General features: G+C 34.7%; 1 protein-coding gene across 1 annotated transcript in view; it reads left to right on the top strand.

Annotated features, from left to right (window-relative positions):
• The first annotated feature begins 1,371 nt into the window (after window positions 1-1,371).
• Window positions 1,372-25,549, top strand: part of LOC138696083 (uncharacterized) — a 233,227-nt gene continuing 209,049 nt past the window's right edge. The window contains exon 1 of the mRNA XM_069820611.1: window positions 1,372-1,675. The gene's annotated coding sequence lies outside the window, so the exon portion shown is untranslated. The remainder of the gene's footprint in view (window positions 1,676-25,549) is intronic.

The raw sequence follows: 25,549 nt of genomic DNA, 5'->3' as shown, positions 1-25,549 counted from the left end.
TAAAACCTAATAATTTTATCCTTCTAGGAAGAAGATAAAAAATAACAATATTCATGCACGTGCCGAAGAATTATAGAAACACATACTTAGTGATCAGTAGTAGTAGTAGTAGTAGTAGTAGTAGTAGTAGTAGTAGTAGTAGTAGTAGTAGTAGTAGTAGTAGTAATAATAGATTATTCAGTGTGGCAATTAATGTTTCTATATACTCCTAATTGAACCGTTGAGCAAAGTAAACATTTTACATTTTGTCCGACAGAACAACAAAAAAATTCTCGTTCTCATTCTTTACGAAACCACCTCTTACTGCTTGGAGAGACAGAGTTTGTAGAGCGACATGATACCGCCACTGCTTGCTTTCAGTACACACAGCAATGTGCAGGAAACTTCTCGTACCTGTTTGAATGTCTGTGATTACACGATGTAATCGCGACACCCGCTTTGGTCGCCGCTGATCTAGGGTCATACTAGACTTCGGTTTGCACATAGGATGGGGAAGTTCCTTACAAACTTACACAATGGCACCACAACAAACATTATTCATAGTAGACGTTGATCTAGTCTGCCTCTAGTGTAGAATAGTCTGAGATGTGTTTCGCTAGTGCTAAGTTAACCGAATAGTAGCCTTGTAACAGAAGCAAATAATTTACTCTATGTTTTAAATCATTTTAAAATAGGGTGTGTTGGCAGCTACATTTTTGTAAGTTACTTCATCTTTTACATTATTTGTCCGCGTACAAGCTTTGAAACTGAGTTTCGACCTGACGTGGAAGATTCCCTCATTAAAAGTCCTCATTTCTCTGTCCGGATGCGATCCACGGTCGGCTACATTCATAGCCCAAAATGCTACACATGAGATGCAGCAAAGTTATTTAGTAAAATATGTAGCTTCTTCTTAACATACGTCAATTTTTCCTGAGTTCTAAAATTCTGCTTCATTTAGCGTTGTTTTGCAGCGTTGGGGCGTCAATTTGAAACTTTAAACGTGGCTCTTAAGTGTAACAAAGGTAAAAGAATTAATTTTGAACTGAACTGTAGCCTGACTGTGACCAAAGGTGGCATCTCATATGAGCATGTACATGTAGTGTAGGCCCGACCCTTCTTATCAGCAACTGTTTGCTCTTCCCGTTGCCATGGGTTACAATGTGCTTGCTGATGATAACTACCTCGGAGAGAGAGAAAAAAATACTTAATATCGAGTCACATAGGTAACTAGGTAACTAAGGTTCAATATCAATGCAACGTCCCTACAATATTAGTCCTTAATGGTCCAAGTTAGAAACACACACACACTCACTTACACACACACGACCTCCCGCTACACCGCTTCATGTTTAATACGTCACATAAGGGATAGGCAGCTACAATGTTACGTAAGAGACTTTTTTCGTTGTGGCTTGTGATGTTTAGTACGTTTTTAGTGTTCACAAAGGTGTCTCAAATACAGCAAAACAATATGAAAACGATCCGTATTGACTCAAGCGCGTCTTACGCCTCTTCGCTGAGACTGGAGGAAATTTAAAAGTTCGGACTGAAGTTAAGATGGCCGCCGCGGCTGTGTGTGAGTAATGGTGAATCATTCCAGAGGACGGATTTCGATTGTCTGTGGGAACGAGGGCCGGCATTTGACGACGACTACGACTCCGAGATCCACGCTCCGTCTGCACTGACCACAGAGGTAAGAAGCTTCTGTATTACAGCCAAAATCCGCCTGTGCGAGACGACGGTTCTATCTCGACTCGGGTGGAAAATAGCCTTTGTTATGACAGAATATAGATAATGTATATCACAGCGTTATCACCGCATTCTAAACAAGACTCACAAGAATACCGATAAGCTCTCAGAAAGCTCCAGGACACCTTAATGCAAACACCCTCACGGCAGCAAGACTAGACGCGCATTCCCAGATTAAGCAAGTCTCACATATTCATTATTTTTTCAATACAGTATGATTTGTTATGCAGAGCATCTGTAGTTGTGGATAACACATGACTATAAAATAGTTTTCTTACTTAAGTTATATTTACACATAGTAGAATTCATAAAACAGCCGACTCATACTTAGAATATCATGAAAACTTTAACTTCAACAGAGGAAATTCTCTTCAAAATATGTGACTGGTTCTCAGTCATTAAATTAGTATTAAATTGTAACAAAACTAACATAATTCAATTTAAATCCTGTCAAAATTCAACCTCGCAAATTTCTAGCGCAATAATTAACAATAGATTCCTATTAGAAACAACAACAACAACCAAATTTCTTTGCTTAAAAATCGATAATGTGTTAAATTGGAAAAATCATATTAAAGAAATTACCCCCAAACTAAATTCAGCTTGTTTTGCTATTAGATCTATGCAAAAGATAGTAAATATCAACACCTTAAAAACAAAATACTTTGCACACTTTCACTCGGTAATGAGTTTTGGAATAATATTCTAGGGAAATTCCACAGATAGTAACAGTATATTCCTATTACAAAAAAGAGTAATTAGAATAATAGTAGGTACCAAATCTATGGAATCTTGTAGGACTATTTTAAAAAAACTACAAATAATGCCCATGTCAGTATATCTTTTCATTAATAATCTTCCTCTTATGTAATCGTGAAAACTTTGTAACTAATTCAACAGTTCATAGCATAAATACACGTCAAAAATTACTTTCATACTCCATCGGCAAGTCTATCATGCTATCAAAAAGGAGTGCGTTATATGGCAGTAAAAATTTTTTAATAGATTCCCTATCGATATAAAAAATGAAACTCAAAACATAAGATTATTTAGGGCCAAATTAAAGAAGTACCTAATTTCTCACGCCTTCTATTCTGTAGGTGAATTCATAACGTTCAATAACGCTTCATGAAATTTATACTAAAACTTTGTGTTGTACTAGTAGACTATATTGTAAATCTCTTCTGTATATATTTCATCTAGACTGTGACAATAAATTAAGACTTTATAATAGTATTAAGTTTTTTGACTTGTTCCATATTCTAGCTGGGAAGCAACGTATGAATACCATGGAATGTTAATAAATACAATACAATACAAAACTATTGGCTACATGTAAATGTTGGGAGAACTAACACTTGATTGACTTTGTTTTCTGGGTGTAGGGAGTTATTTATTACCACACACAAGGGAACATGTTTTCGTTAAAGATATTAGTAAATATGGAAGATACGGTTTACCCAGATATTTGCTAACTTAAGGGGTTAGGTACAGCCTACAGTAGTAAAATTTTTGGAAATATTTAACATTTTTTTCCTCCATTACTATATATATGTATGTATTTATTCACACTGCAAATGGGTATATACCCGATGGCAGTGGATACTAATTACACTCAATAATGACAATTAATAACGAACACAATTAATAAAAATACAATTAATAATAAATTAATAATAATAATAATAATAATAATAATAATAATAATAACAGGAAGCATCCTAAATTAAATGAAGCACGATCACTTAAAATAACATTTAAAGTACAGTAAATCTAATTTGTATCTTAACCCTAAGTTCGAACTGAAACCCACGAGTATATGTTCATGCCTGCAAAAGTACCTTTCAGCACTACACTTATTTCGCTGACAACTCACTCACTCCACTGGAACTACGACACATTTCACTGATTCTATCCTGATTTCAGTAACACTTCAAAAACATTTCACTGTTCTAATACTTTGCACTGCCACTATAAACTATAAAACTTCACTGACAGAAACATACTTCACTTACACAACACACTTCACTGACACAACACACTTCTACACTGATACACCACTTCAATAACAAAATATCAATTATACCCTTTAAATAGTGTGTATAGTATAATATACTACCGTCTATTAGTAAAGTCCTTAAGCCTACATTTAAATATATTTTGGTTATTGGTAAAGCCTTTAGTAAGTCTGCAGGTAAAGCATTCCAGTCCCTGATAGTACGATTGGGAAAAAAAAATTCAGTGCCCGTCCTCTGTCTACTTTCCCTCAATTTATATAAGTGGTCGTTCCTTGAAGAGTTATTTGGCGGCTGCAACTATATGTAAAACACTGTCCTTCTGATATATGAAAAAAAATATTTTCACGATTAAAAAAATTATTTACTTATATATATATATATATATATATATATATATATAAAATTCATAATGGTGGTAGTTCACAGTACAGTTCCCTCATAACTCATAAACTTGTTAACTTTTTCATGTTTTCTCTCTTTTATTTCATTGCTGAAACTCATGTTTACAATATCATGCTCTTTCAACTACATTCCTTAATTTTTTTTTTTAATTTTGCGATAAAAGAAAATACTGATATTTCATCAATTTTAATGAATTTATTTTTTATCAGACAATCTATCAAAGGTAAAGAAGTGATCTTGCATCATATATTAAATGTGACATTCATAAATACACACAAAAAATGTCATCACAGAATGTAGGATAGTTTCTGAGTTATGTGGAAAACGCTTCATCACTGCACAGTGTACTGAATTTTGAAAACAAAAAGTAAATAATTTTTTTTTCAATCGTAAAAATATATATATATTTTTTTCATTTAGCAGAAGGACAGTGTTTTACACATACCAATTTTCATTATTGTACAAGGTACAGTAACGGAGGAAAAAAAAAGTTGAATATTTCCAAAATTTTACTGCTGTAAGCTGCACCTAACCCCTTAATGTCAATAAATTTGTTAATGTAGAAACTGGCCTTATTTCATCGTATGTTGAACTGTATTAGAAGTAGGGGCTACATGCATTCACAAGTTTAGCTTCTACTCATTTCTTAGATTAAAACATTGAAAATATATCACAGAATATTGTGAATAATAGGGCTACTGTGAATACATTCATTTATAAAAATAACCAATATCATACATATTACACTTTTTCAACGTGTCTTATAAGTATTCAATTCTTTATGATTTTTTTTATTTATTGCATTCAAGCACCCAAAGAGAACGAACGTAGTTCAAACTAAAGGCCAGTACATAGTGAACATAGAAATAATGGAAAAGTGTCATCCCAAAACGCGTTCAGTCCATTTTTATGAAAGGAATGAGCTAGTCTTTTTATCTACCTGTCTACGGACTGAGCGAGTTTTCAAGTGTGATGCACAACAACAAAAACTTTTAGACAAGGATTGGCGTTATTTTGTACGAAAAGAAGCTTAAAATATAATTATAAAAGTATAAAAAAATCATATATACTGTATGTATAATTCATAAAAATAGTCAAATGGACTGAGCGAATTTTGGTCTCACATTACAACCATACATTTACATTTTAACTAAGAGAGTAATTTGAAAATGTGAAATGAAACAGATAGACAATATAAGTTTGTTATAGAAAATAATGTCAATGCATTCATTTGTTTACATTTACACTTACTTTCTTATTGGTATAATCTATATTATATAATGAACTTAAAATTAAAATAAAAAAGATTACTTTGATAGAAGTGAGAACTATTTCAAAAGATAATGATAAATATTATGTAAGGTAACGGAGGGTAAGTGTGTCCGGTCGGGTAAGAGTGCTCTTGTGAATTTTTCATAGTTGGTATGCCTACTGCAAAATTGGCTTGCATTTCTCCATTATGTATGGATTTGATTGACAAGGTTGAGACATACGTTGATCGAGCTGCGGAATCTGTAGTTAGAAAGGTGTGTAAACGTTCTGTTTGAAATCTCATGTAATTTTTTCAAAAGAAAACTTGAACTTTCTACAGAGTTATAAGTCAGTCAGAAGGAACATGTTTACATTAAAATGAAGTCTTAATGTCCTACGAACTAATGTCAGGGCAGGTATAAGCAACCTGCGTATTAAATTAAGGCTACGGTATACATTTGCGGAGTTAAGTAAAGGAAAATGCACTCATTAAATCGGTTATATTTTGATGTAGGCTAAGTATTTTTTTCTCTTTTCGTTCTAATGACATTTTAATAATACCGACGTTAGCAGAAATGAAATTATTAATTGTGCCTTATAGAAAAAATGGGCTGGTTTGAAGAATTTTTTCGTATAGACTAACTGACGAATTCGTTACAACGGTATCCGTTGTATGGCATATGACTGTACAGTCCGCGTCACCGTTTTTGGCGTGTGAAATAAGTAATGAGAACGTTAAGTGCTAGTGTCTTACCTTTACCGTAGTCAGTCTGACAACTGTGTTTGGCAAATGGCTGATGTGACGTGTATAGGAAGTGGTACCATTCTCAGCTGCACTGGCAACATGCTCACAAACTGAGTACAATACTCTAGAACACACGCCAAAAACGCTAAAGATTTGTCCTACTTCCTGAGAAAATTGAGAATATTTCATAGGATTTTCTTCTGAATTCTGTACAGAGCGTTGTTGTAAAGAGTGTGCTGCTGAGTTAAGATCAAAATGAAGGTCATATTTCAATTCCATGTGAATTGAAATTTAGAGAAGAAACTTTATTCCTTTATAAAATATGAAAGATGGTTTTATAAGTAATGTAACTTATTTTAACAAAATTTCAAAAGTTAAAAAGGCTCATATTTTTTAATAACGCCATATTTCCAAAATTACTTTGAATGCAGTAACAGCAGCAGTAGTAGTAGTAGTAGTAGTAGTAGTAGTAGTAGTAGTAGTAGTAGTAGTAGTAGTAGTAGTAGTAGTAGTAGTAGTATCTATTGCCCAGGCACTTGGATGATCTCCATTCGCCCTCTAACTTCTCAGTATAATTTAAAGTACGAATCCAGAAGATTGGATGTCAAAGCTGGACATTTCCGTAAATGTTCTTGATTCATCAAAGAGTCTGCTAGGTTACACAGGATGCATTTTAATGATCCAAAGATTCCAAATCTAAACAAGTGTGCTGCTAAACAGCCGTGGTTAGTTAGCATTCGACATTTTGCTACTGTATCATGTCGTGGAGAATCAGGTATATATTCTTTTTAGTAAGCAATACTAGCCATTATTATTACTGTTTTCTTGAAATTTCTTTAGAATTTTGATTTCAAATTGTGTTTGTATGAACAATTTGGGACTGTGATAAGATATCATTTTCAAGGGTACATGTAATATTTGAGTTCCTTTCCTCGCCAGACAATCTCCAGTCTCATTGCCCATTTCTATTTGTTTTGCCAGTATGTATATGGATGATTGAATTTCTGCGATTTTGGAATTTATAGAAATATTGAAGCTATGGCTTGGATTCCAGATATTGAGTCGCTAAATACAACAGCATTTTTGAACTTATTAATTTGATAAATAAGTTGTGTTAATGTCCTGTTGATTGCTGCAATTTCTCTATAAAAGTGAGTAGAAGGACTCCCTTTAGACAAATACTAAATAATTTGGAATATATACAAGCCCCAGCTGGTTCATTATTTTTAATGTAGACTATTTTCTAAAATTTACTACCACAATATTTAAATATTTGAGTGACAAATGCTATTGTAAGTTAAAATATCACAATGCACTTTATTCCAATTTTATTTATGTAGTAATTTCAATATGAAACGTTCTCGTTATTTGAAACCCAAGAATATGAATTACCGGGTACTTAATATTGATTTCTTCACGTTATTACATGCACACTGTAAAAGGCGAGGCCTAAATATAGAAACAAGATCATCTATATAAAGCGTGCTTTGAAAATTAAATTGTTATAAACCTAACACGTTCTGAGTAAATATTTGTGATTCAAAGAAATAGATAAAATGCTGGTTCAGATAACACGAAAATAAACTGTCCTAGATATGAGTTACCGTACTGCTTTATTTGCCATATTTCCAATACTCTGAAATAACAGTAAAAGTCAAACACTTATTAATAAAAACATCAGTTTCATAAAATGCCATTAGGAAAGTTCAGGATAACACAGAGGGTTTGGAATTGAACGGGTTACATAAGCTTCTTGTCTATGCGGATGACGTGAATATGTTAGGAGAAAATCCACAAACGATTAGGGAAAAGGCGGAAATTCTAGTTGAAGCAAGTAAAGCGATAGGATTGGAAGTAAATCCCGAAAATACTAAGTATATGATTGTGTCTCGTGACCAGAATATTGTCCGAAAAGGAACAATAAAAATTGGAGATTTATCCTTCGAAGAGGTGGAAAAATTCAAATATCTTGGAGCAACAGTAACAAATATAAATGACACTCGGGAGGAAATTAAACGCAGAATAAATATGGGAAATGCCTGTTATTATTCGGTTGAGAAGCTTTTGTCATCTAGTCTTCTGTCAAAAAATCTGAAAGTTAGAATTTATAAAACAGTTATATTACCGGCTGTTCTGTATGGTTGTGAAACTTAGACTCTCACTTTGAGAGAGGAACAGAGATTAAGGGTGTTTGAGAATAAGGTTCTTAGGAAAATATTTGGGGCTAAGAGGGATGAAGTTACAGGAGAATGGAGAAAGTTACACAACACAGAACTGCACGCATTGTATTCTTCACCTGACATAATTAGGAACATTAAATCCAGACGTTTGAGATGGGCAGGACATGTAGCATGTATGGGCGAATCCAGAAATGCATATAGAGTGTTAAATGGGAGGCCGGAGGGAAAAAGACCTTTGGGGAGGCCGAGACGTAGGTAGGAAGATAATATTAAAATGGATTTGAGGGAGGTGGGATATGATGGTAGAGACTGGATTAATCTTGCTCAGGACAGGGACCAATGGCGGGCTTATGTGAGGGCGGCAATGAACCTCCGGGTTCCTTAAAAGCCAGTAAGTAAGTAAGTAAGTAAGTAAGTAAGTAAGTAAGTAAGTAAGTAAGTAAGTAAGCAAGCAAGTATCAGTTTCATAAAATATTCCTGTCTTGCAGTCACGAATTCAGTAGTTTAACTACCTGGCTTAAGTTTATATCCACAACAACTTTATAGATGCCTTTGTCATACTATTAATTATGTTTCAAAGAAAGAAATTTTACACACTAGTACGTGATGAAAAGGGGTATACGCCTGAAAACATGTTTCGCATAGAACCACTGTTCGAAGTGACATGGGCAAGTAACAGGCCTCTTAGCGGTGATTAAGCGCGTCAGTTTTCCGTAATATCTTGCCACTTATAGCCTAGCCTGTAGGCCTATTGCATTACAGATAATCTATATATTTAATTTGAACTGTGGCGGAAAATTTTATGAAAACTATACATCGTGTGAAGTTGTGTGATGTCATAATCGAAAGCCAATAATATTAATAGGCCTATTGCGGGAAAATCTAAATGGTTTGTAGCGAAGTTCATAAAAAGTTTTAAATTTAAAAAAAATATGTAGGTCTACATCCGTCGCAGCAAAGCGTATAACATATGACACCTTGCAGTTCATTTCGTAGTGTTGTGCAGATGGTTCACGTACTGGCTTTAAATGTAGGCTTACTATATTTTAATTTGAGTTTATTAATACAGCTGTTTGAGGTTTTTTGAAGGTCGTGAATGGTGTCAGTAATGTGGGCTTTGTGTATAGGAAATGCTATGGTTCAAATGATGAAATTTTAAACAATAAAACATCGAGTTTCATTAAAATGATTAGAAATGTAGTTATGGAAGCCTTCTGTACATGCGAGATGTTGACGTCACAGTGTCATGCTTTTCGAGACCTCGATAATAATGGTTTGTTCATCTTTCAACTGTTATGCATTTTTTTCGTGTTTCAATAGAGTAAGTGTGTTAAAATAATAGTGCTGTGACGTTGTTAATTTAGTTCTTCATTAGTTCATTACGGCAGCAAAATGTGCCCTATGCTCCACATAAGGAGTGAAAGGATATACTGCTACTGCTACTGCCACTGCTCCTACCACTACCACTACCACTACCACTACTACCAACACCACCACCACCACCACCACCACCACTACTACCACCACCACCACCACCACTACCACTACCACCACTACTTCCACCACCGCCACCACCACTACTTCCACCACCACCATCACTACTACTACCATCACCATTACTACCACCAATACTACCACCAATACTACCGCTACCACCACTACCACCACTGCTACTACTGCTACTACTGCTGCTGCTGCTGCTGCTAGTTCATTATTATGATTATAGCTGGTCGACCAAGATCACGTGCTAAAACTTTTAGAAATGTAACTGCATCAAGAACTCATAAACGACTATGTAGAAATAATATCGTTTGTAACGTTTCAAGAAATGAAATTATGCATTAAAGACAGTATTACATATTGCGATGTAAAAAATAAAAAAAAAAAAATATGTGCGTCCATCGCAGCAAAAACGTATACCGTAGGTGAGGACAACTTGCAGTTCATTTCGTAGTGCTGTACAGAGGGCCATGGTTCACGTAGACTATTTGCTTTAAATGTACTTTATCTCCATTTGAGTTATTAATACAGCTGCGTTAGGTTTTTTGAAGGTCATGAATAATGTCAGAAATGTGGGGCTTTGTGTATAGGAATTTTACTGTGGTTTTAAATCTCTATCAAACAGCACTTGCTACTACAAGCCACTAGTTATAATTTATTAGCTTACGAGGGTTGTTTGAAAACTTCATAGCTTGACATACAAATTCAACTACGGTTATTCTGAAAAAATCTTTATTTTTCAACGCAATCCCCCCTGAGATTCACACACTTGGTCCACCGGTGCTGCAATGCTGCTGTACCCTCCTTGAAAATAGATTCCTCGAGGTCTGCAAAAAAAGTCTTCCACTGCTGCGATAACTTCTTCATTTAACGAAGATTTCTTCTCAACCAAGTGACTTTTGAGCTTTGGGAAAAGAAATTTCTGAGAGTGAGAGATCCGGTGAATAGGGGGGTTGCGGCAACAATTCGAAGCGTAGTTCATTTAGTTTAGCAACTGCGATTCCAGATGTGGCGCAGATGCATTGTCGTGATGAACACTTTCTTCTTGGCCATACCCGGCCTCTTCTCGCGAAATTTCCCTTTCAGTTTCTCCGGTTATTGTTCTCCTCTTTGCTAGACAGTCAATCATGATTATCCCCTTAGAATCACAGAATACACATGCCATGACTTTCCCAACCGACTGAGTAGTTATTTTTATTTGAAGGCGAAGAATCACTGCGCTTCAATTGTTTCGTCTGTTGTTTTGTCTCTGGTATGTATTAGTAGATTCAGGTTTCATCAGTGGTCACAAATCGCCTATAAATCGAGGGCATTTTTTCCGAATCGAGCCAGACAATCGCTCGAAATTTGACAATGGCCGTGCTTTTGTTCCAGTGTTAAGAAACGCGGAATCAACCTTGCGGAGACCTTGGCCATGCCCAAGACTAAGAAGTGGTGCACCCGTTCAGTTGAGATACGATACGCATAACCTCGCTAATTTCCCGCAATTTCAGTCGACGGTCATTCAACACCATATCGTAAATTTTTTCAACGATTTCTTCACTTCTTGCTGTTACTGGACGTCCATTGCGGGGGTCATCTTCCACACTCTCTCAACCATATTTAAATATTGCCGCCCATTTTTTTACAGTAGAAAACGCTGGAGCGGTTTTCCCAGAGTAGCATCCATGTCTACTTTAATTTCTGTTGGACTCATTCCCTTTCTTACTAAATATTTAATGGCAGCACGTAGCTCGATATTTTCCATTTTTTGTCAGTCTGTTCAGCGCACTAACTTCAAAATTAAACTACACAAAATGTAGCTAAGATAAAATTATGATTTTTCGTGCTCGAACTAATGTAAAATGGCTGCTAACAACGGCATTATTGTCATATTTTCAATGCCACCTATATGTCAGCCCACGAATGTTCCAAACACACCGCGTACCCTGGACTATAGTACAGTAATGCTCGATCAATCGGCCATCCTTCCTAATTCATATTTCACCTCCTTTGAAAAGATTTCTAGACCACACTAGATTTCGTCTCTATTGGTAGAATTGAACTTTAGATACTAGATCCATTTCAATCAATTTATGAACTACTGTTTTCTTAAAAGGCATAGTTTTAACAATTTCGTCCCTTTTCATTCTGATGTCCTGAATACACCTGTCTGTTAGCTAACTTTCTTCACGATTTTATGGAAGACTGTTCTAGCCTATAGCCTAGCGATCGAATTTTTTTTTAGTCGTAACGCGATTTATGCGCCATTATTTTATTTTAAAATGAGCCCGTTTATTTAAGATATTTTTACAAAATATTGGATTGTTGAATGAGTTGGTTACTGAAAATCAAGTTATTTCTGTATAAATACAGCAAGAAACATTTTGTAGGCTACATTTTCTTTGTTATATGTATCACAAATGAAGATTCGCTTTCTAATGTGTACTGCTTCGCCACAAACTAAACTGAATTGTACTGAATGGAAGTCACTTGTATAGTAGGCCTAGTGCTCTAATCTTGACATCCCTTCAGCCTGTGTTATCGGTCCATACTAAGCAACACAGAATCTTCCGACCTCGATCCATAGGAAATGTACATACTATTTCCACGGTAGTCTCGTTCGATATATAAATAGTAAAAGGTCCATTGCATTTACCTGAGCAAGCCTGTTTTCTGGCGAACACTCGTAAGCAATAGCAATAATAACAAGTCACAACCACTCCACCGTGGATTATGCGACGTCCCATGTTTGATATAAGTCTGAGCCACTGTTTTAAGAATTTTACACCAGCTTTTGTTTATAGACTTCGTTTTAGTGAACTTTTATCCCGATATCCAAATTATTCATTATTTTTTACTGACGGATCCCGGATAAATGATTGTGTTGGTTGTTCCTTTGTTACAAATGGAGAGATATTTAAATACAGACTAAGCCAATATACTAGTGTTTTTACTGCTGAACTCTATGCTTTTTACCGAGTTTTATTGTTTTTAATTAGGCAACCTCGGGGCAGATTCCTTATCTGTTCCGACTCTTTAAGTGCCATCCAGTCCTTGCAGTCTTTTAATTGTGATGATCCGCTTGTCTTAAGAACTCAACAGCTGTTCCATTCTCTCCTTTGCTCTGATTATGAGATTGGAGTAGTGTGGATTCCTGGTCATGTAGGGATTCCAGGAAATGAGGCCGCGGATGCTGCAGCCAGGGCTGGCGCACTGAATGGCTCTCTGGTATATTGGCGCGAGAGGTGGCAGGACATTCGAAACTACTTGAAATATAAAATATGGTGGCAATGGGAAGGAGAATGGTCTGCACAAGAGGGAAACAAATTACGAAATATAAAGAATACTGTTCGAGTTTGGGATTCGTCTACAAGAGCGTCGCGACACGAGGAGGTTTTATTCACCCGGTTGAGGATTGGCCACTGTCATCTGACACACGCCCATCTCCTACGTGGCGAACCTCAGCCGGAGTGCGATATGTGCCATGTTCCACTTACGGTGGAACACTTTTTATTGCGTTGCAGGAAATATGACCATGCACGGAGGCACTATGGAATTCGGCCGACATTACGTGACGCTCTTGGAAATGATTTTAATTGTACAAATGCAGTTCTGAGATATTTATCAAATACAGGTTTGGATAAGGTGATTTAGTTTTTATTGATCCGTTTTACTTATCCTCCGGACCCTTTACATCCGGAGGTTACATTTGTTGTTTTATATTTGATTTTACATTGTTGACATTTCGGACTTTATACATCCGAATATTTTATAAAATTTTATGGTTTTAAAATATGATTCACAAGTTATCTCTGGTGGCCTTAGTTTTATTGTTTTATTTGTTCGTTTTGAATACCACCTAGTGTGGTAGAATTGCTCACTTTTATGATTCTGTAGAAATCACCTTAAGTATACTGCATTTGTGTGCCTCGTTTTATCGTGACAACGCTTTTTAGTTCTTTTAGCACTCTGATTATTATATTATTTATGTATTTGGTATAGGCCCTATTAAGAATTTTAGATAAGGGCGCAAATAGCCATAGTAGCTGACGCGCCCTTCTTAAACCCTACTTGATGAACAAGTCACAAGGATTCATAGAATTGCTGTAATTGCGTCAAACACATTTCTAACGGTAGATTCTTATTTATAAGGAATGTGAGTATGACTAAGAGTGAAATAAATTTAATACAGTTTACTCTACGTGTTGTATTATTAACGATCATTTATCTTTATTTCTTTCTTGGATACATATCATATTTTTGTACAAGACAGTATTTTCAATGGAGTTACTGTGTTTCACCTGAAAGATTCGTTGCTTAGCGAGTATGACGTAACTCATTCCCGTTGCTAAGCAACTGACGTCACTATAGTGTGGCGTAACTCACTACCGTTGTTAAACAACTGACGTCAGATGTTGAAATTTTCGTAAGATAGGCCTATTACTCATTTGACACTGAAATAAACGTTTCATGTTAAAAGCTAACGTAAAAATCAATTTGATTTGAAAGATTTTCAGGAAATTGCGCATTTTATGTCCCCTGCAACTTGTTGCTTATTCAAAATAAATCATGTTAGTCCTAATTCCTTCACTTTTCTTCTCGAACAGGGCTTAATTTTTAACGTGTCAATCTTATCACATATAAGACATGAAATGTTTTACTGTTTTATATACATTAATAAATAATAAAATAGATGAAATTAGTATACATGATACATCTTATTATGTTCCATACAATGCTTCTTACAAATATAATAAATTTATTTGAAAAGTAAATACAAATTCATATTATTATTTTCCTATTTATAGATTTCTTCGTACTTATAATAGATTGTATAGGCCTAGCTTAAGAGAAATAGGTATATTTTATATGAGTCTTAAGCAGTTCAAACACACCTGTAATAAATTTTTGAAAATAAGGTAGCTTAGATTACATTCTGCTGCTTTCTATTAAGAGTATTATTCTATTAATATTATTGTTATATTAAGGTTATTATTGTATTCAGATTATTATTTCATTCACGTTAACTTTGTATTAAGATTTATATTTACTTCATTTTATCTTTGTTGTGTCAACGTTTGTTCCTGTATGTCTTTATAGCCTATTTTTTATTTCTCATATTTATATCATTAGATTGCCTTTGTCCCCATAACCTTATAGGGCTAAATTTATATTTGTAATTTTTGCATGAAATAATTAATATTGTAGTTATAAGTGACCATTGTAATTAGGTTATCTTGTATGTTCACATAAATAAATAAATAAATAAATAAATATATATATATATATAAATTGCCTACATTAATTCAAAATTTTAAGTAGATTACAATCAATAATAATAATAATAATAATAATAATAATAATAATAATAATAGGCCTAATAATTATTATTTATTTTTTTATATTGCCAGAGTTAAGGCCATAGGGCCATCTCTTACACTCTACCAGGTCACAAAGTATACAAACAGTGAAAATTTAACAAAAAGTTAAAGACCAGTATACTAACATATATACAGATAATAAAAAATTCCGTGTAGAAATTTTAATTGGTGACAGGGAGAGCACAATGAATATTTTTGTGAGACAACATGAAGTCAGCGGGCGTCGTGCTGTTGCTATGCATGTAGGAGGTAGGCTATCATGTCATTAAGACAAAGTATGTGCTTCTACATTATGGTCTCCAGCAAATTTCACGTGCTTTTTTCATGAGTTCCTATACATTTTTCCACACTTGTAAGTTTGCTGTGGTAGGCTCTTGTTTGGCCAACGATGTCACCAGACCTCGCCATCAAATTTTTTCTGTGAAGTACCTTGGGTATTTTGGTGTACGCTGTGCCGGTGAATGCCGAAAATAGATTGAGGAACAGGGTTATGGCCGCAGCATACAAGATTCGAGCCACTCCTGGCATCTTTGCGTGAGAGTGACATGGTTCTGGCCTCTGTTGGTCACTTCAGCACCTCCTATAACTGCACACCGCGTGACTAGGCAACAGCTGTTAGCAGGGTGACGTGTTGTGTACGACGCGGCGCGGCGCGGCTTTTCCGAGCTTTACGTCACATACACTTTATTACGTCTACATCTCTGCCGGTGAGTGACCGGTAAATTTCAAATGGCTTATCTTGGTCGTGGGCGTCAGAGTATTAAAAAGTATTGCAAACTTTTACTATCTCTTTTCTCTCTCACCGCAAACTGAGCCGTTGCACAGAGGCAGAGATATAATAAAAGAACTGTACCGTCCTAACGATTTGATACCGAATGTCGACCCATTATTATCTGGCAAAAAATATTCGTCGTAACCTCCTTGCCACCTCTTGAACTTTTTGCACGGACATTCGAATCACTGTGTTTATGGAAACATTATTATTGTTGACATTTGCAGTTCAATTTTTTACTGTTAAAACATTTCACAAACTAGAGCCTACAAGGTTAACTTCTGCAAACGGAACTTCACTTGAATTTTAGAAAAGTGAATATGTCTCACTAAAGCAAACGTAAGGGCAGGCCCAGACATAGAGACCCACGGTCCTTAGGCAGTTAACAAAGTCGGACTCCCTTTTTGATAATTTTACAAAAAAACAAACTTTATTTTAATTTCTTATTTATTTAACATATTTTGACTTCAGAAAATAGACAAGCAGACTTAGAAATAAAATAGAGAAGTACCAACTTCAGTATACTTTTTCACACATTAAAATTTTTACATTTATAATTAACTTACAAGATTACATTAACACGTGACGAACTTTCTTCTCTACAAAGAAACTGATGACCTCACTATAGTCCATAGTTGGATTATTTCTGACTATGTACAGCACAGAGAGTGAATTAAGCTTTTTCTGTTTTGTGGTAGATCTTAAACAATCCTTCACTCTCTTTAGCTCTGAAAACGACCAACAAATACTACCATTATTATTATTATTATTATTATTATTATTATTATTATTATTATTATTATTTTCCCTGGCCGGGATCCCCTCGAAGTTTTCCATGTAGATTTAATTTAAAAATCATTGATTTGAAGCCACAGAGCGATGCGGCCAGCTTGCAACATTGTAGCCAGAGAGGCAGATGGGAGGTAGTTTACTAAGACAGACAGACCTGAGTTCATTGACCACTTACATCTGTATTACTTGAAAAAAGAGCGGAGTGTTAGCGACAATATTGCCACAATGCTGAAACTTCCAACTCACTTTTCTAATTAATCACAGAACGTAGTATATATTATCTATTCATATAAGTGTTTCTATCGTCCCTTTCAGTCTGCACCCTGCATAGGTGTAGACATTTCTTTTTGACGACTACGTAATAATACATAAATGTTCCTTGTAATGATTATGATGTTGATAATAATAACACATTATTATTATTATTATTATTATTATTTCGTTGTTTTTATGTAAAACATCCAGAGCCCTTTGAATGATATGTTGGTAGGGGAAAGAAATGTATGTAATTTTATTTATTTATTTTTAATGAAGAAATTTAAGGGGGAATTGTGAGAGGGAAGGGCTTAGGTGAAAAGCAGTACCTGCAATGAGAACACTTACAAATTTCAAAGAACTATAATTCCCCAACATGTCACATTGTAACGAGGTTCTAGCAGTTGAAGAGATGACTCATGCAGTCAAAACTTGCGTACATTATTATTATTATTATTATTATTATTATTATTATTACTATTACAATGACTCAATTTTCAGTTTACCAGTCATTATTTAGACAACATTCAACCTACTTTTCGATGTGAATTTTTTCAGATTCTGTAAAGTTATCCACTCCAGATCAGGCTAACCCAGGTAAGGCACTAGCCTTAAGGCCTCCCCACACCGACGCGAAATATTCGCACCGGTGGCGAATGTTTCGCTTCGCAAAGTTGTCACTGCCTCAGTGTACATTGCGGTATATGAGTGTACCCACACCGACGCGAAAGTATCGCCGGATGTTGAAATTTAGATTCGCCGCCTGCGCGGTTTTTTTCGCTGCCGCCGCAAATTTTTTGATGGTGTTCTGTGAGAAATTGTAAGGGAACATCCAGTTTTATACGATTTATTCTAGAGGATTACAAGTAAGTAAGGAAAAAGGGCAATATGAAATGTAATCCAATTGGAATTTAATGAAAGTGGTAAGTTATTCACATCTTTAACATATCTTAAGAGAAAAATTCTAGCCTACATACGGCCTTTCTATAAGGAATGATTTCATATTCGCATCTTTGTTGCCTTTTATCAGTCCTTCATAATATCATAGCATTGCTTAGTACAGAAATATATTTCTAGAGAACCTACCTATATGAACTTTACGTCATTTAACATCTTACTAAGGTTTAATAGTTCAAAGTTAATAATTTTCTTAGTTTAGGGAAGGTTTCATTCTTAAAAGCAAACATATAAGCCTATATTTATTAGCAATTTTGTCAAAACTAATCTCATTCATATTTTATTCCTATGAAATACTCTAGGAACTTTTGTATTAGCTGGTACAGAAGAGTTGTTTCAATAAACATAAATAGGCCTATTAATTGTTTTCATTAAACCTTACGAATTCGCGCTGTATCTCCTAACATTAGTACTCGCGTTTCGTGTCACTACAACTCAATGAATAATAATCAATGTTTTGGACTAATATTTTTATTTTATTATGCGATATTTGTCTACATAATATTAAAATAACCGTCTTGCAATTAATTTTTAAATATTAAATACAATATTATAGGATTGTTGTTTAGTCAATTTTCCGAAGAAAAATCTGAACCTCACAAATGATACCAAGAAGGCACCACTTATGAGGCAACTAGGCCAGGAGATAATGGCCAGTTCCTTTCCCCCTCCATTTCATACATCGCCGAAAAAATTGGCAAAAATCTACACCTAGCAGATACTGCTTCACACTTACACATACACATAAACAGGATCATTTTATTAATTATACGCGAATATCACTACTTGTGGGACAAATCCCTGTCAGATTTTAGACTTGGCATCATCTCTTGTCTTCCTTCTCTTAATGGACGCATTATAACAGAATCAAAGAAAAGGTAGAAAAGACGAGACGAAGTAGAGTCTCTTCTGTTTTCGAGATTTTGTTAAGCACTTAACACACGTGTATGGTAAACTATTTTTGCACTATCATATATATAGAACTGCAAATACTGTATGAATTTTATGATACTTTTTGCATTGAGAACGCATTTTAGTGAATGTAGCCATTATACATTCAAGGGAGTATCAGTTTGCTAAAAAGTTTAATAAAAGTCAGTATGGTTTTCTTTTTGTATCTAATGATAAAAAAACATGAAAAATAAGTTATTGAGGGGGTTTAGACGTATTATATTACATTATAATAGAAACGCGGACAATTAAAATATAATAATTGTTTTCAAATATGAATGTATTAATTTCACGACGCTAAAATGTTTTATATCGTGTTAGGAGTTTGTTGTACTACTCTCATCAATTCCTAGAAAATTGCTAAATGACCGAGAATTTTCCATTGTCATCTCTCTGAGTAGGAATAAAAAATATATTACCAATAAAGGATCTTTTATTTCATTTCACTATTTTCAATTTATTTATATGTCCTGGGACGATAATTCATGTTATGAGGGATTCTCTGAAAATTCGTTTCATAGGTAATTTATCTTTTCAGATATTCAGATATCTTTAATTTCTTGTTTCTGATGCACTTTTGTATTTTTCCACGTGGACTTCACTTTCTCACCCGCACTTCTTTCTTCTTTCTATGTGTTCTCTCCTTCAGAGCTCTAAGTTCTTTGACAACGTTTGCAACCGCAAGCACAACATCTAAGGCTAAATACTAGGTATCATCGTTCGCCATTTTGATTCTTTTCTTTTAATAATTTAATTAAATGTATTCTAATATTTCAGTTACATTTATTTTAATATTGTAACTACATTTATTTTAATATTGTGATTACAATTATTTTTAATTGCATTATTTATATTTTAATTACATTTCATCTTAATTAAAACAATTTAAGCGATGGAAGTATTTTGTAAGCGGATTTGAAATCAGAGCAAAGATTTCTGTATTAGCAGACAAGAGGTTGTCTTGAGTACTTCGCCAAGTAAAAAATACTCTTTTCTTTAACTCGCCGTAACTTGAGAACCAGTAAAGACTTTGAATAGCGGCAACTTTTAAAAGTAATTTCCATTCTTTCTCAACATTTCATTCGCTTTGACCCCCCATCTAACGTGAAAAATAAAAAAGCTTACCGCTAACCACTTCTGAAGGTCTAAATGTCTATTTTGAACAGATCACTTCCAAATTAGTATCTTCCCCCCCCCCCCCCCCGCGTTTTAAAAACAATTTTGATTTCAAAATTTGTTCCATGCTTTCCTCAGACATTGACCTGCCAATCATAAAAATAACAGTGCCATTGATTGACTATTATAGGAGCTACGACATGATATTTCTCCGCATACGCGAAATTTGGTGTCCGTCAGCGCTGCGAATATTTCGCGTCGATGTGAGGTAACGTGCGAATTTCGTTGCCGCTCTATACGCGAAATATTCGTCGCCGCCACGGCTGCGAATATTTCGCGTTGGTGCGGGGAGGCCTTTACTGGCAGAGCACGTCATTGTTTCAGGATTTGAGCCCCTGTCAGACAAGTTTGTTACGCGTGAGTGAATAACTTTTGAATGCAGAATGATCTTATAGTCCGTGCGGTGAAAGTTCCTGACATTTAACACGTAGGCCTCGCTTCGAACAGTGTTGCCATTCCGACTAAATCACACTCATGTCGCAAAGTGCGCCATGCACGTGACACAAAAGAAACCAGAGTATACTACGTCGGTTTCCATGACGCAATGACGTCGCCAGGACCAGAGCAAGGGGGGTTGCGGATGGGGTGCGAGATTTAAAAATGGGGTGCGAGTTGTAAAAATGTGGTACATAAAAGATCCAAAATGTTCTCTCATGCACTTGCGCGCGTGCTATACATCTGTTTATTATCATTACTATGTATTATTATTATTATTATTATTATTATTATTATTATTATTATTATTATTATTATTATTGTTCATCACATCCATAACGATACACTAAGGGACGTAGTTTTTTCACATTCAAGAAATTGTTTGTTTTGTTTTTGTTCTTCAAAATACCTTATGCCTAGTATTTTATTTTAATAAATTGCCCTTTGGGGTGCGGAAAGGGTGCTCCGATTTTTTATGGGGTGCTTGCGCACCCTTTCGCACCCCCCTAGCGACGTCCCTGCCATGACAGCGTAAAATATTGCAGGGAAGATATTAATTCTGCAATAAGGACCGTTTTCAGCAACACCGGTAAATTTACTTGTCTTACTTTTCTAAAACTCGGTTAATAACATTATCTCGGATAACACTGAATAGTATATTCAAAATACATTTTATTATCTTAGTTTTCTGAAACAGATATTTTGTTTCAATTCACTTTGGTTCTAAAAATTCTCATTTGAAAGCAGCACCATCTGTTTGGTACTGCTCGGAAAAAGGCAATCTTTGAATAAAAACTGACTAGCACCATACGAACTTCTGACTATAGCAACTGTAGAAACGAATATGAGAATCTCGACGGTGTAGTTGATCATAAAGATAGTTTTTCTACAGTAGAAAACTATGAGCGTTTTGAAAAAAAGGGAAGAGGCCTAACCATGACATAGCAAGAGGAAAAATCTATTATTAGAACTTGCACAAAAACAAATAAATGTGACTGAAAACAAGAAACTGATGGAGTTACAACCGAGATTAAAAATAAGTGGAAAGAAGTAGCAAACAGTTTTAATTCTCAATTAATTTAACTGTTAGTTAAAAACGATTGTATCCTAGTCGAGGCATAAAAAGACAACAGTATTTATTTACCTGTGTGTTGGGAACTCCCAACTCATGCTGTGTCATGGACAGCACTCACATAGCTGAAATTTTAGATAACCTGAAACGTGTGTTGAAATCTATGTCATGGTAATCATCAAAATATTATGTAGTACTTTCTTTTATCCACCTAGGTCGTTTTCTTCTGTAGTTTTGGTCATATTCATAGCCACTATCATTTTCTCTCGTTTCCAGGTGTTCCAGTCGCCTAGGCGCCATGTTCCTTTACGCCAATTATCTTGGATGATCCTATTTTACCCGTCATTTTTCCATGGATAAGATATGAACTAAGATAATGTTATAAAACAGAGATAATTATGTTGGTAAAACACAAAAAAACATTATCGTAATTTTTCGATCCAATAAAATAATTATCGGCGTTGGTGAAAACTTCCCATAAGATGTCGGACTTTCCATTTGCTGTTTATCTTCAATCAGGGTACAGCGAAAGAGGTTGAGGTGGAAAGCACGTGCTAAAGAGTTGCCATGTACTTTATTTTCTCGCAAAAACTATAGAAACGAATACAATATGTGTATACCACTTTAGATACATTTATATAAGATTACATGTATATTATACTTAAACCGTAAAAAGAGAAATTATTTCTGTGTAAATCCAGAGAAAGATACCTCATTTTATTTAATTGCACATTATGGATTTTCATTGAGGCCTTTATAATAATAATAATAATAATAATAATAATAATAATAATAATAATAATAATGATTTATTTTAACTGGCAGAGTTAAGGCCATTCGGCCTTCTCTTCCACTCAACCAGTATGATAGAAAATTACTACAATGCTGTGAATATAACATAATTAGAGATGATAGTACCTGATTGACATGGTTACGTTTCTGTGATGTCACATAAAGAAACGTAACCATGTCATTCAGGACTACGATATGGAGGTAGATGCAAGAAACGCACTGTCCTATACTACCCGACTCTCCCCTAATACAATACAATACAATACAATTCAAGACAATACAATACTACAATACAAGACAATATAATACATAATTAATATAATACAATGACAATTATTTTCATCTTCACAACACTAATAAAATAATTATGTAATAATAATAATAATAATAATTATAATTATAATAATAGTCATACCTAAATTAAATTAAATTAAATTATTAAACTCGATCACAATTATAACTTCAATTTGACTGCGCCCGTAAGAAATCGTTTAGCCTTTTCTTGAAAGTGGTTATTGTCTGGTTTACAGAATGGAAGCGAAATAACCTGCAGATTGAAAGGGACGATTGAATAGAAAACTTATATTACATTTTGTGATTAGCCTAAATGCACGGTTAATTAGAAAATTAAGTTGGAAGTTTCAGCAGTCTGGCAACATCGTCGCTAACACACTCTCTCGTAATACAGGTGTAAGAGCTCAACGAACTCGGTTTGTCTCGCTAGGTGAGCTTCTCTCTGGCTACGAAGTTGCAATATGCTCGCATCGTGCAGTGGCTTGAAATTAGTGTTTTTTTTATTAAATTTGCATGAAAACCGCCCGTGCTGATGAAATATGTCAGAGGAATAAATTATATTTTTATTAGATTTCTTAATGATAAAGTCAGGATAGGAGAAGAAATGTCAGAAGGAAGCTAAATAGGGAGAGGAGCAAGTCAAGAATACTCTTTATAACCTACCCAGTTCAACATCTACTTGGAGGATTTAGTGAAGAACTGTTTTCAGAATATGAGAGGAGTGATAGTAGGAAGAAAAATAATAAAGTGCATAAGATTTGCTGATTATATGGCGTTGTTAGCAGAAGTGTAGACGATACTGAGAGATAAGCCTATGTTACTGGGGCTAAATGACAGCTGTGAGCAGTATGGGATGAAGATAAATGCAAACAAGACGAAGACCATGGTCATAGGAAGAAAAGTAAAGAAGGTAAACTTGCGAATTCTAAATAAGTCAGTGGTGCAAGTGGACAGTTTCAAATACTTGGGGTGTACTATAAGCAGTAACATGAGCTGCTGCCAAGAACTCAAAAGAAGGATAGCAATAGCAAAAGAAGCTTTTAATAGACAAAGGAGCATCTTCTGCGGACCTCTGGAAAAAGAACTAAGGAAGAAACTAGTGAAGTGCTTTGTGTGGAGTGTATCATTGTATGGTGCATAAACATGGACATTATGACGAAGTGAAAAGAAGCGACTAGAAGCATGTGAAATGTGGATATGGAGAAGAATGGAACATGTGAACTGCAGAGACAGAGTAAGAAATGAAGCTGTGCTGAAAAGAGTGGGTGAAGAAAGAATGATGTCGAAACTAATCAGGAAGAGGAAAAGGAATTGGCTGGGTCACTGGCTGAGAAGAAACTGCCTACTGAAGGATGTACTAGAAGGAATGGTGAACACGATAAAGATGTTTATACGATGAATTTTGTTGTTCAAGAGATGCTTTAAAATGTGCAATCTTTGTACAAGATAATGCTTGCCAGAAATAGGTTTTAATGCTCACATGCTTAAAATCAAACAATATTAATATTATAAATTTGAAAAAAAAAAACAGGCTAGTTTGTTCTAAGCATACCAAGTAGTATGCTCATACAAAGAGGGTGTTTTATCTCATGGACAGATGTCCGAAACAAGAGCACGACATATTTATTGAAATCAGAGCTGCAAACTGCAATCAGTTCAGGGCAGAAGAAGATGTCAGATGATAGACAACATTAAAATATATTTAAACAAATTTTTAATTACGGCTTATTTAACTTCGAACTGAGTGTAGGCATTTAATCTTACTTTTATCTTAAAATTTACAATTTATACGTGTATTTATTTAAACATTTTCTCGTAATAACATACAGTATTCACACATAATAAGTACAATAATCAGGATAGTGTAATAATCTTTATTAGGGGCGGATGTTGATGAAAAATCATCTTATTTTTCACATTAAGACGATGCCTATTAACATAGAAATCCTTTCTATTATAATATCAAGGTAAAAAAGTAATTTCTTATATTGCATTTTTTGCTTTTTTTTTTGCATTTTTTGACATTTCTCAACTAATAGGTCATTTATATATTTTTTTCGGCATTTTTTGGTCATTTTTAATATTTTGAAGAACTTTTAGATCATTTGGAATGCATACTTTCTTTTTTACCGAAAGGTCTGTTAAATCATTTTCTAACCATATAGGTCAGTAGTAATTACCTACTGAACAAGCGAATATTAGTGAAATTTGAGTTTTATAGTTTGGAATAGACTCTAAAGTCCATCCCTCATTCCACTTAAGGCTTCTCTTCACACAACGGAAATAATATAAAATGCTTGACAGCAGCTTAGTTTAAGTGAGGACTTTGACCACTACTGTTCTTTTGTCAGTACGAGGGTGTCTTTGCAATTTATGTTTGGAAAGGGGGAAACTTTCACCATGTCCTGGACAGAACGTTGTGTCCTCAACATGGTTCAGAAGGGATGTCTACTGTAGTAGACAGTATTTTTAACATAAAGATTGCAAGAATGCACGCTGCGCCCAGAATTTATTTTGTCATTCACACTCCCTCATCTGGAAGATCTGGTAACAAAAGTGAAGCGCGGAAGGAGGAGATGGAGAATGAAGGCACTGACATAGACCACTTCTGATTGAAACTCATTGTAAACCCTCATTAAAATCTATAGTTCTCCCTTAAAACATTCATTTTGTTGCATGTTCTTTTCCGTTATCTTAGTCAAATTCCAGGAGGTTGCCTCGTTTCTCCGAGATTTGCAGGGCAGTCATTGAAACAAGGTGACTAATTTTTAAGAAGATGTGGTGAATAATATTTAAATGTCATTTTCTTTTAATTTCATGTCATTAGTTTAAGCGCATTTTAATGATTATTTTAAGTAGATTT

This window comes from Periplaneta americana, chromosome 3 (genome assembly GCF_040183065.1).
Source record: "Periplaneta americana isolate PAMFEO1 chromosome 3, P.americana_PAMFEO1_priV1, whole genome shotgun sequence".
NCBI lineage: Eukaryota > Metazoa > Arthropoda > Insecta > Blattodea > Blattidae > Periplaneta > Periplaneta americana.
Note: the sequence above shows the minus strand (reverse complement) of the source record. Positions and strands in the feature narration are given on the sequence as shown.